Genomic DNA, 7,480 nt, shown 5'->3' with positions numbered 1-7,480 from the left:
AGTCTGTTTGTCAAAGCCGAATCCCGTGCCCACCTGGCCAGAATCCCTTGTCCCGCGGAACAGGGACCACGCAAGAAATCCCGGTCCGTGGTAGAGACAGGACTCAGTGGTTAAGAGCACTTCTCGCTCTTGCAGAGGACCAGGGTTTGGTTCCCGGCACCCACATGGTGATTCACAACCACGTGTAACCTCAGTTCCATGGGATCCAGTGCCTTTTCATCAGGCACCAGTTCATTATGTAGTGCCCGTGTATATCTACAAGCAAACATTCATACACATGAAAGTAAATAGAAAAAACTTTAGGTCAGCCAGGCAGTGGTGGCGCACGCCTTTAATCCCAGCACTTGGGAGGCAGAGGCAGGTGGATTTCTGAGTTCAAGGCCAGCCTGGTCTACAGAGTGAGTTCCAGGACAGCCAGTACTGACTGCTCTTCAGAAGGTCCTGAGTTCAAATCCTAGCAACCACATGGTGGCTCACAACCATCCGCAAAGAGATTTGACGCCCTCTTCTGGTGTGTCTGAAGACAGCTACTTATACATACTTACATATAATAATAAATGCTAAAAAAAAAAAAAAAAGTTTAGGTCCAAGATTATCCTCAGCTATGTAGTAAATGTGTACAGTAAATTTGAGTCCAATCTCACTATGTATGGCCCTTTAAAAAAACGTGCCTACATATGGCCAAGTCTTCTAGTCTCCAGAAAAACGGATCAGACACACTCCCCAGTTGTGGCCCCTGGATGAATGCTGGATCCTCTGTGTTGCTGCTTCCTTAAGCACGCGAAATAGGGAATCCTACTGTTTCCTTAAAGAAAACAAAAGGGAACCTCTTTCCCTTGCTCTTGAGTAGAGGCAAGACTTAGTGAGACACTTCCCAAAACCGAAGTGATGACTTGTGCTTTTATGTATACTTATGGGTATGGGGCAAACCCATAGTGTGTGCATGTGGAGGGCAACAGACATTGTTAGGTATCACTGCCAGAATGCCAGCCACTTCTCCTCCTTTGAAACCAGATTTCTTATTCATCTGGAGCTCAACATTTAGGCTAGTCTCGTGGGCCCAGGTGATCCTCCTATGTCTGCCTCCCCAGTACTGGGATTACAAGCCTATCCCACCATGCTGTGTCTTCGTGTATGGGTTCTGGGAATTGAACTCTAGTCTTCCTGGATGCAAGGTAGGTACTTGACCTGAGTAAAATCCCCAGTCAATGGTGTGTAATTTAAAGATTAAATTGTGTTTTGTTTTTGTTTGTTCTTAGTTGCTGGTGTTAGAGTGTATCTCTGTGTGTGTGTTATTTACTTGACACAGGGTTTCACTATGTAGTGCTGGCAGGCCTGGAATTTATTATGTATGTGAAACTAGCCTCAGACTATGTTTTCTGAGTGATTTAGTCCTGCCTTCTGTCTTATTTGGGGACAGAGTCTCCCCAAGTCCCAGATTGTAACCCAGACTTCCTTTCTATCTTTCTGCCTCGCTCTCCAAGGATTACAGACCTGCACTTTCAGACAGCATGTTTTGTTGATTATAGTGGGATTTTCTCAGACCCACCAGTGAGATAAATAATGACGTGAAGGCTTCAAATATAGTTGAAAGCTTAGGCCTTTTGCTTGGGCAGCCTCCTGGCTATCCTAAACTTAACCGGACTAACTAGCCTACAACCCACTCTGTGACTAGCTCTCTACCTTTCTCTGTTAGTCTATTGTCCATGTCTGTTTCCTCAGTGTCTGCTCTTTGAATCTCCCACACCTGCATTCTTCCCCTACCACAATCTCTATCCCTGAAAGTTCAGCTGCCCACTTCCTACCCAGCTATTGGCTGTCAGGTCTTTATTACCACCAATCAGAACCTCTGATGCAATTCTAGATTGCCTTTAGGTAAGTGAGGAAGGACAAATATGTACAAAATACAAGACAGGTAATGCCACCATCCTGCTGGCATTTAGCTCTCTGCTGGCACAGAGTCAACTATTGAAAATACAGACACACCTTCACACAATGCGAAGGAAAGATTACCGCATCACTTTGTTTTGTTTGGAGATAGGGTTTCCTGTATCACAGACTGGCCTCAGACTCCATGTAGCCAAGGATAACCTTGAACCTTCTGATCCTCCTGCCTCAACTTCACAAGCACTGGATTACAGGTGTGCACCACCGTGCCAAGATTTGAGGGTGTTAGTGTCAACCCAGGGCTTCATACATCCTAGGCAAGCTCTCTACCTTCTGAGTTATATCCCAATCCTGGACACTAAGTTATAAAAAAAACAGAAGGGTGCCGGGCAGTAGTGGCTTACACCTTTACTCAGCATTTGTTAGGCAGAGGCAGGCGGATTTCTGAGTTTGAGGCCAGCCTGGGCTACAGAGTGAGTTCCAGGACAGCCAGGGCTACACAGAGAAACCCTGTCTCAAAAAACGAAAACAAAACAAAACAAAAAAAGAGAAACAAAAGAAAAAAAATAGACAAGGACTGGAGAGAGGCTCAGCGGTGAAGAGCACTGACTGCTCTTCCAGAGGACCTGAGTTCAATTCCCAGCACCCACATGGTGGCTCACAACCATCTGGAGTGGGATCTGATGCCCTTTTTGGGTGTGTCTGAAGAGAACAATAGTGTATTCATATATATAAAATAAATAAATCTTTAAAAAAAAAAAAAGACAGTCCTCTTAGTGGTTGCTGTATCTGGCTATCTATTCATCTTTTCCATATTTTTTTAAAGATTCATTTCATGTGTATGTTCTGCTCATACATGTGCTTGTGCACCACTGCATACCTGGTGCCTGAAGAGGTTGGAAGACGATGTGAGAGCCCTGGGACGGGAGTTACAGGTAATACCAAGTCACCCTGTGAGTGCTGGCAATCAATCCGGGATCCTCTGCAAGAGCAGCAAGTGCTCCTAACTTCGGAGCCACCTTTCCAGCTCTCACCTTTCTCAGATCTTAACGTTTATTTTTCCTTTCTTATATGTTTACAGTAGTTTTTGTTGTTTTGGTTTTTTTGTTTGTTTGCTTGTTTGTTTGTTTTTGAGACAGGGTTTCTCTGTGTAGCCCTGGCTGTCCTGGAACTCACTCTGTAGACCAGGCTGGCCTCGAACTCAGAATCCACCTGCCTCTGCCTCCCAAGTGCTGGGATTAAAGGCGTGCGCCACCCCTGCCTGATGCAGTTTGTTTATTAAAACCTATGATAGCTGGGCAGTGGTGGCACACACCTTTATCCCAGCACTTGGGAGGCAGAAGCAGAGGCAGGCAGATTTCTGAGCTCGAGGCCAGCCTGGTCTACAGAGTGAGTTCCAGGACAGCCAGGGCTACACAGAGAAACCCTGTCTCAAAAAACCCAAAAAACCAAAAAACCAAAAAACCTATCATACATTACGCTAAGGATGCAGAAAAGGATAATAGATACATTTGTTCTCAAAATATATGAACTAGAGAGCTGGAAAGATGGCTCAGAGGTTATGAATGCTGGTTGCCCTTCTCAAAGGTCCTGAGTTCAATTCCCAGCAAACACATGGTGGCTTATAATCATCTATAATGAGGTTTGGTGCCCTCTTCTGGCTTATAGGCATATGTGCAGGTAGAACATTGTATATATAATAATTCTTTAAACAAAAAATATGAACTAGTAAATGTGGTTAAAAATATATTACTTCTTGTTTGGTCTATTTTTGGAGACATCTCAATATGTAGCTTGTTCTAGTTAGGGCTTTTTTTTTTTTAATTTTTTTTTTTTGGTTTTTCGAGACAGGGTTTCTCGGTATAGTCCTGGCTGTCCTGGAACTCACTCTGTAGACCAGGCTGGCCTCGAACTCAGAAATCCGCCTGCCTCTACCTCCCAAGTGCTGGGATTAAAGGCGTGCGCCACCACTGCCCGGCGTTAAATTTTTTTTTTTTTTAAGATTTATTATTATTGGGGGCTGGAGAGATGGCTCAGCAGTTAAGAGCACTGACTGCTCTTCCAAAGGTCCTGAGTTCAAATCCCAGCAACCACATGGTGGCTCACAACCATCCATAATGAGATCTGACTCCCTTTTCTGGTGTGTCTGAAGACAGCTAAAGTGTACTTACATATAGCAATAAATAAATTAAAAAAAAAAAAAAAAGATTTATTATTATTATGAGTACACTGTAGCTGTCTTCAGACCACCAGAAGAGGGCGACAGATTCCAGTACAGGTGGTTGTGAGCCACCATATGGTTTCTGGGATTTGAACTCACAACCTTTGGAAGAACAATCAGTGCTCTAACCCACTGAGCCATCTCAACAGCCCCTCTAGTTAGGGTTTTCATTGCTGTGACGAGATACTATGACCAAGGTGACTCTTACAAAAGACAACTTTTAACTGGGGCTGGCTTACAGGTTCTGAGCTTCAGTCTGTTATCATCATAGTGGGAAGCTTGGCACTGGAGATGCTAAGAACTCTCCATCTTGTTCCGAAGGCAAACAAGATTGGCTTCCTTGTGGCTAGGAGGTGGGTCTCAAAGCCCACCCCCACAGTGACACACCTCCTCCAACAAGGCCACACCTCCTAATAGTGCCACCCCCTGCATCCCTGCTTATTCAAACCATGGCACAGACCAAACCAAATGATCTGGAGCTTGAAGCAATCCTCCTGCCTCACCCTTTCAAGTGCTAGGATTAGCGAACAGGATCCATTATAACTGAAGTATATCCTAACTAGCCACTGGGGAAGACTATCAAGTATGTTAGGGAATCTAGCTCTCATTCCACAGTGCAGATGTAGCCCTTGCCAAATAAACACAAAATAAAACCAGTGGCTCCCCACGGCTCCCAGGATGAAGTCCAAGTTCCTCACTGTGATCTAGCTCTCTCTTCCCTCCCGTTGCACACACCCCCGCAGGACACCTACTGTTCCAGCCTGGACAACCACCTGCTTTCCTTGAGCGGGCATCGAGCTCTTTCTTCGGGCCTGTGGTACAGGTGCCTCTTCAGTCTGGAATCTGCCCCAAATATATGATATTGTGTTTACACAAATACTGTAAAATTCCCTCCTTGGGTTCAGGGTGTGGTTCGGTGGTAGAGTGTTTGCTTAGTCCGCTCAGGGCCCTGGGTTCCATCTCTAGCATGAAGAACGGAAACAAATAGCAACAACAATAACGAAACTTTCCTGCCTCTCAGTAAAAGCCTCATTAGGCTGGTCAGAGTTAGGATGGCACCTGCTGGTACTGGATTGCCTGTGTACTTAACCCCAACAAGGTAAACCCCTTGAAGGCAGAGGAAAGACTGCCCGGCTTTTTTAGATTTATTTATTTCAGGCGGTGGTGGTGCACACCTTTAGTCCCTGCACTTGGGAGGTAGAGGCAGGCAGATTTCTGAGTTTGAGGCCAGCCTGGTCTACAGAGTGAGTTCCAGGACAGCCAAGGCTACACAGAGAAACCCTTTCTCGAAAAACCAAAAAAAAAAAAAAAATTATTTCTTTATTTCGTGTATGTGAATACACAGTCTTCAGACACACCAGAAGAGGGCATTGGATCCCTCTTTTGACCGTTGTGAGCCACCATGTGGGAATTGAACTCAGGACCTCTGGAAGAGCAGTGCTCTTAACTGCTGAGCCATCTCTCCAGCCACTCCCTCTTTTCAAATATCTTTCAATTTAAAAAAAAAAATCCAACTCCATACTGGCTAGCCCTTAAATTCTTTTGTAAATTAATTTTTATTTAATTAAAATATAATTACATGGTTTCTATTTCTTCCACCTCTCCTATGCCCTCTTTCTCTAATTAGTATTGTTGTATATACAGACATGTGCATATATGCCAGTAGATGTGTAAATGCCAACTTCTGGGTCTGCTTAGTGTGGGCTTGTACTTGTGTTCTCTTGGACAGACCATGAGGTGTTGGCTAACCTTTTAGGAGACTCATCCCCAGGAAGACAAGTTCTCTCTCAGTTCTTCATCTAGGTCTGGGACCTGTAGGATGTTTCTCATCCACCTTGGCACAGCAGCTGAGGTTGTTCAGTTCTGGGTTAATTTAAGCAGCCATTTTGTTGTGATTTGCTGAGATGGCCTGCAATTGCTTCCACCATTGAAGCCATGGATCCCGGGTTGACCTGTGGTCCCTGAATTTCTAAGGGATTAAAGGAATTGCTTAGACTGGTGAGGGTGGCAGAATGGCCCCGTAAGTGTTCCCTCATGGATGGAAGGGTATCCTAGGACTTGAATCCCAGGAACCACACAGCTCTGAGAGGAAGCCTCCTCCGCAGAGGGCAGGGGATCCCCAGGTGAGCTGAGGAGCTCACCCCACTTCTTCCCTTCCCCCATCTGCTCTTCATTGCTGCTTGACTTCTTCCAATGAGAGAGTCACACCAGGCAGCAAATCTCACAAAAATACATTTTTGGAGGATCCAGGAAGTGGAGGGACGAATTCAGGGATAACAAACCTCTGCTCCTGGGATTGGACAGCAGGGAACTGAACAAAGGGCGGGGCTTATACAGGGTTTCTTAGGAGGTGGAGCTTTTCAGGGCAGAGATTTCCAGATTGAGGATTAGTGGGGTTCCAAGTCCTGATCTTGGGGAGCTTGGGGATTGGTGAGTTTCCCTGATCAGCAACCCTCTTGCCTCAGCAACAAAGTGCTGGGATTACAAGACTGTGTCACTTAACACTCTTCTACTTGCAAGCACTTCCAGCTTTCAGAGTACATTAATGTTTACTCTTTTTGCCTTTTAATCCCAGTACTTGGAAGGCTGAGGGAAGGTTGCTGTGAATTTGAGGCCAGCTTGGGCTTCACAGTGAATTCCAGGCCAGCCTAGGCTACATGATGACATTCTGCCTCAATATATAATTTTTATTTATTTATTTATTTATTTATTTTTGTTTTTTTTTTGAGACAGGGTTCCTCTGTATAGCCCTGGCTGTCCTGGACCTCACTCTGTAGACCAGGCTGGCCTCGAACTCAGAAATCCGCCTGCCTCTAATATATAATTTTTTAAAAAGATTTATCTACTATTTATTATATGTAAGTATGCTGTAGCTGTCTTCAAACACTCCAGAAGAGGCCATCAGATCTTGTTATGGATGGTTGTGAGCCACCATGTGGTTGCTGGGATTTGAACTCAGGACCTCTGGAAGAGCCATCAGTGCTCTTAACCACTGAGCCATCTCTCCAGCCCCTCAAAATATAATTTTTAATTTATTTCCTCACAATAACCTCAGAACTAAGAATACTGGGGGTGGGGGACAGGGATTTGTTTACTAAGGGTCAACCAAGTGCAAAGCCATTTACATTGGTTTTGAAAACTCTCTAAGCCAGGCAGTGGTGGTGCATGCCTTTAATCCCAGCACTTGGGAGGCAGAGGCAGGCGGATTTCTGAGTTTGAGGCCAGCCTGGTCTACAGAGTGAGTTCCAGGACAGCCAGAGTTATTACAGAGAAACCCTGTCTTGAAAAACCAAGAAGAAGAAGAAGAAGAAGAAGGAGAAGGAGAAGGAGAAGGAGAAGGAGAAGGAGGGAGGAGGGAGGAGGGAAGAGGGG

At 45.1% G+C, this 7,480-nt stretch overlaps 1 protein-coding gene across 2 annotated transcripts in view; it reads left to right on the top strand.

Moving 5' to 3' along the window:
- Lrrc23 (leucine rich repeat containing 23) overlaps positions 1–7,480 on the top strand; it is a 30,762-nt gene that overhangs the window by 11,084 nt on the left and 12,198 nt on the right. The window contains exon 1 of one of the 2 annotated variants that reach the window (XM_031383364.1): positions 2,798–2,822. The exons of the other annotated variant lie outside the window; for it this stretch is intronic. The gene's annotated coding sequence lies outside the window, so the exon portion shown is untranslated. Of the gene's footprint in view, positions 1–2,797; positions 2,823–7,480 lie in introns of those variants that run through there. 2 annotated transcript variants of the gene reach the window in all.

Source organism: Mastomys coucha, unplaced genomic scaffold, assembly GCF_008632895.1.
Source record: "Mastomys coucha isolate ucsf_1 unplaced genomic scaffold, UCSF_Mcou_1 pScaffold20, whole genome shotgun sequence".
Classification (NCBI taxonomy): Eukaryota; Metazoa; Chordata; class Mammalia; order Rodentia; family Muridae; genus Mastomys; species Mastomys coucha.
This window is presented reverse-complemented; position numbering and strand designations above follow the sequence as displayed.